This window comes from Elephantulus edwardii, unplaced genomic scaffold, assembly GCF_000299155.1.
Source record: "Elephantulus edwardii isolate Elephantulus edwardi_28Jun2011 unplaced genomic scaffold, EleEdw1.0 scaffold00007, whole genome shotgun sequence".
Taxonomy (NCBI): Eukaryota; Metazoa; Chordata; class Mammalia; order Macroscelidea; family Macroscelididae; genus Elephantulus; species Elephantulus edwardii.
Window position 1 is genome coordinate 17638041 of NW_006399757.1, and position 5327 is coordinate 17643367.

Here is a 5327-nt window from a genome sequence, read left to right on the forward strand (position 1 = left end):
GGATTCTGGGGCTTCGTCTGACATACTTTGGACATGTTCCCAGGAGGGACGGGTCCTTGGAGAGGGACATCATGCTTGGGAGGGTTGAGGGACAATGCAGGAGGGGAAAACCCTCTATGAGATGGATTGATTCAGTGACTGGGGTAATAAGGATGGGTGTGTCAGAGGCAGTGCAGTTGGCGCAGGATAGAGCAGGGTTTAGGGCTGTTGTGCATAGGGTCGCTATGAGTCGGAAACGACTGGACGGCACATAACAATAACAACAACATGCCTTTGGTTTATCAGTGAAACATGTTTTAGATTAATCACAACTCTAGATAAAAGCATATGATAGCAGAGCCTCAGTTTTGCACATCTAGATTACAATACTCTAGATTTCTAGATTACAAGAAAAAATTGGAACTGTCAGTGACTTCCTCTTACTTGGATCCACAATCAATACACTTGATACCAGCGGTCAGGAGAGGCGTATTGAGTTGGGAGATTTGGTAGTCAGGGATCACTACAAAGTATGAGGAACAATGATGTCTGCTTGAGGTCGAAGGTGAACCTGATTCAGGTCATGGTATTTTTAGTTATTTGCTTTTCATCTGAGTGCTGGAAAATCAACACAGTTTGGGAAGAAAATTGATGCCTTTGAACTGTGATGCTGGAGAAGAGTACTGAATACCCTATGAGCTGTCAAAAGAACAAACAGAATATGTCTTGGAGAAAGTGCAACCAGAGTGATCCTTGGAGGCAAAGATGATGATAAAGCTTCGTCTCATACGTTGGGTATGTTGTTAGGAGAGACTATTCACTGGAGAGGGACATCATGCTTGGCAGGTTAGTGAGATAGTGAAGGAGAGGAAGACCCTCAACCAGGTGAATTGACACAGTGTGGCAGTGGGCCTGAGGGTGTCTGAGACCATGAGGACGGCACAGGATAGGACAGTGTTCAGATCTGTTGTTCACAGAGTCACTCTGAGTCATAGTCAACTGGAGGACACCTAACAATAACAGATGACTGAAAGGACCAGTTATAAGAAACTCAGTTTCTGACAAAGTACAGTTAACCCCACCCCACCCGCTTGAGTGGTTTTTTAACAATCAAACAACCCCCACCTGTGGTAAATACCACCCTGATTGATCAACTGCCGTAAAGTGGGATTCTTCTTCTTTTTAAGGGCACAAGGGATTGACTTTTCCACATTCCTGTATCTGAAGTAACCGATAAGATTCAAATAGGTTTCCAAACTGTTACCCTGAGCTATGGCTAGCCAATTGAAGGTGGACAAATACCCCAACTACTGTGGATGGCCAATCATGCATGGCATGTATGGTTGGGCAGGGGAGTAGCAGAGGTATAAAAGGAGAGGCAGACATCAATTCGGGGCTCTCGGCTGGATGCTGCTGTGTCAGCATGCGGCAGCCCGTGTTCGAACTCAAAATAAACTTTGTTAATTTGGCTAATTGGCTCGGTGATCTTTTTGGGGACTCGCTCCGTTACAATGACAACTATTTCACATTGTTCTTTCCTAACTATTTTTGACAATTCATGTAAATCATCTCCAGTAGTATGTTGGTGCTATCTGGTCTAGTTCAAGAAGCCAGTTGTTGATATTTTTGGAATTTTGCACCGTCAACCCAATAGTAGGCAGTTTGAATCCACCAGCCACATTGCAGAAGATAAGAAGTCTCCTTCCTGTGCTTTATAGCCTCTGAAGACTCATTGAGTCCGTTACAACTCAATAGCCCGTAACAGCAACAGAAATTGTTATATACACTCTTTCTGGTGGCATAGTCCATAGACTCTTGCACTGCTCCCTAAAAAACTGGTGCCTTTCTGATGGTTCAAATCCACCAGTGCCTCCACAAGAGAAAAATGGGCAATGTTTTGTTAACAGCCTTCAACAGCTTGCTGGAGGGCAGCAATGATGTAGTTTTGAGTCAACAGCAAAGTATGGCTGAATTGTTAAATTTAGCCATTGTTTTGAAAGTTTTAAGTTAAAAATTTTCCTATAACAATAAAAGAGTTTTTCTTTTTTTTTTTTTCAAGGAGAACAGTGAATTGGAGGGGAGGAGAGCTGAGGGAGAAAAGTACAATGATGAATGACTTTAAACTTTCATTAAAATTAATAAGAAAAAATTTCCATTTTTAAATTAACAAAATATTTCTACAAAACTAAAGTGAAAAACATCATTCAAAAGTCTTTGTTTCCTGATTGTTTTACTACTATTTTCCTATAATCCACTTTCTTAAGGTTGTTTATATCTATCATATAATGAAAATACAAGAAGATGAAATCAGTCAAGTGAAGAAATGACAGGCTTTTTAACAAATGGTGCTAGCAAAAATGGAAAACTATCTGCAGAAAACTCAGGCAAGATCCACACCTCACTCCATACACAAAACCAGCTCAAACTGGATCATGGACCTAGTACTAAAACCAAGGACTATAAACTTCATTGTAGCCCTGGTGTACAAGTTGCCGTACAGTGGTCACTTGTGGTTGCTGTGAGGCTGAACACTATGACACTGATGTGCCAAATGTACTAATGGCTGGTCCCCCAATGAGGACAGAGAGTGGGGTGGAGCTCCCCAGTTAAAACAAGCTTGGAAGGAGGAGTGGCATCCACTTCCATAATAGCTTGCCTCTGGAAACCCTATAAACCTGGAGAGAGGATGAGAGACACCCAAGCATCGAGGACTCTCCTTCATAGGGTTGCTATGAGTCGCCTGCGACTCAATGGCACTTAACAACACAATAACAAAGAAAAGCTTGGAAGAACTCCAGAAGTCCTATTCCACAACATAAACAGTCTTCTGAGCATCCTGGAAAATCTACAATCAGGAGAGGATAAAATAGATGAATGGAACCTTCTAAGAATCAAATGCCTGTACACATCCTAAAACTTCTCCAACAGGGTAAAAAGGGGAGCCACAGATTGAGGAGAAAAAAAAAATTGGTAATGACATGTCAGATAAGGGACTTATATCTAGAATTTATAAAATACTTGAGCACCACAAGAAGATAAACAACCCAGTTGAAACATGGGTACAGGATATATATGAACAGACACTTAACGAAAGAAGATGTTCAGATGGCAAACAAACACATGAAGAAATGTTCAAAATCCCTAGCTCTAAGAGAGATGAAAATCAAAACAACTATGAGATATCATCTCACCCCAGTAAGAATAGCAAAATTTAACAGAACAGAAAACAACAAATGCTGGTGAGGTTATGGAGAAACTGGAACCCTTATTCACTGTTGGTGGTAGTATAAAATGGTGGAAGCACTATGAAAAACTGTATGGCAACTTCTCAAAAATAGAAATACCATTTGACCCAGCAATTCTACTACTGGGAATATACTCTAAAGAGACCATAACTGCCACCCAAGCAGATTATATATGTATATATATGCACAACTATGTTTATTTCGGCTTTATTCACAATAGCAAAGAGTTGGAAACAACCCAAGTGCCTGCCCATCAACAAACGAACGGATAGAGAAGCTCTGGTATATTCACACAATGGAATACTGTGCTACATTGAAAAACAAGGAACTCATGAAATATTACACAAAATGAATGACCCTGAAGGACATTAAGCTGAGCGAAATATCTCAGTCACTAAAAGACATATATGGCATAATGCCACTGTTATAAAAGAGGACCGACATGATTTGATATTATTGTTATGATAGGAGTCCAGGACAAAGGTAGCATCGTGGAGTGGACTTGGAGGGAAAGAATTTTTTTTCTTTTACTTTTCAAATCACAATACGTTTTTTTATTTCCTGGCTACTGGTGCCAAGAGTGTTGACCGTGGAGCTGAGCAAACTGAAGCTGTGAACAATCTCAATCTCTTCACCATCCATCCTGATGCTACCGATTGGTCCAGGAAATCAAAAAACGTATTGTGATGGGAAAGTCTGCGGTTAGAGACCTCTCTAAAGTACTCAAGAACAACGTGTCTCTCTGGAGACTAAGGTGCGCCTGATACAGGCCATGGTTTTTGCAATCACTTGTTATGCATCAGAGATTTGGACAATGACTAGGGAAGATAGAAGGAGAATTAACACCTTTGAGCTGTGGTGCTGGAGAAGAGTATTGAATGTACCATGGACTCCCAAGAAAACAAACAGATTCATCCTAGAGAGGGTTAAACCAGGCTACTCCTTGGAGGCAAGGATTCTGGGGCTTCGTCTGACATACTCTGGACATGTTATAAGGAGAAACAGGTCTTTAGAGAGGGACATCATGCTGGGTAGGGTGGAGGGACAGCACAGGAGGGGAAGACCCTCTATGAGGTGGATTGATTCAGTGACTGGGGTAATCGGGATGGGTGTGTCAGAGGCAATGTTATTGGCACAGGATAGAGCACGGTTTAGGGCTGTTGTACATAGGGTTGCTATGAGTCGCAAACGACTCGACGGCACCTAACAACAACAACAACAACTTTTCAAAAAGAAAAGCGAATTGGGGAGAGGAGTGAGCAGGGAGAAAAGTGCAAAAATGAATGAATGGAAATCCAAAGTCTGTAAACTTTCATGAAAATAAATTTTAAATTAAAAAAATACTACAGAATGGTATAAAGGACACATTTCTTCCCAACTCTGTGTTTACTGATATAAAAATTGGCTGTCTTAGATGTGTCTGCACCATAGAAATTGACAAATACTGCATCAAGTTTATATTGTTTCATTAATTACCTGTAGTTACAAAATCAAGAAAATGTTAATAATGTGAACTAAATGTTTGCCACACCTGCCCATTATATAGTGGCTAGACTTCCACCCCCACAAAAAATTAGTGAGATATCTTGTCTGTAATAGAAAGTATTACTTGAACAAAGATACCACTCATGCAATTGACAAATGAGAGCTTAACATCCTATTTCTTAAGAAAAAATAAAATGCCAACAAAATTGGTGTTTTAACTATAGTTGTTCAACATTTATAAGCGAAGATTTGCTGGGATAAAGGGAGTTCAGCAAAAATCAACAGAAGCACTCTAAGAGCAACAATTTGATGTGTGAAATGAATAAAAATATTAGTTATTTTAATTATTAATTTTAATGAAAATTTACAGACTTTAGATTTCCATTCATTCATTGTTGCACTATTCTCCCTGCCCCCCTCCCCACCCCAGTACACTCTTCTCTTGGAAAAGTTAAAGACTTTCACTGTTTTACATTCCCTCCACCCAGGTCCACTCCACTATGCAGCCTTCATTCTGGACTCTAATACCTAATCACATATCCCTTTTAAACAGTTATTTCCCTCATCTGTTTCAATGTAGTATACATTATTTATCCCATCTTTCTCAGCCTCCCCCCA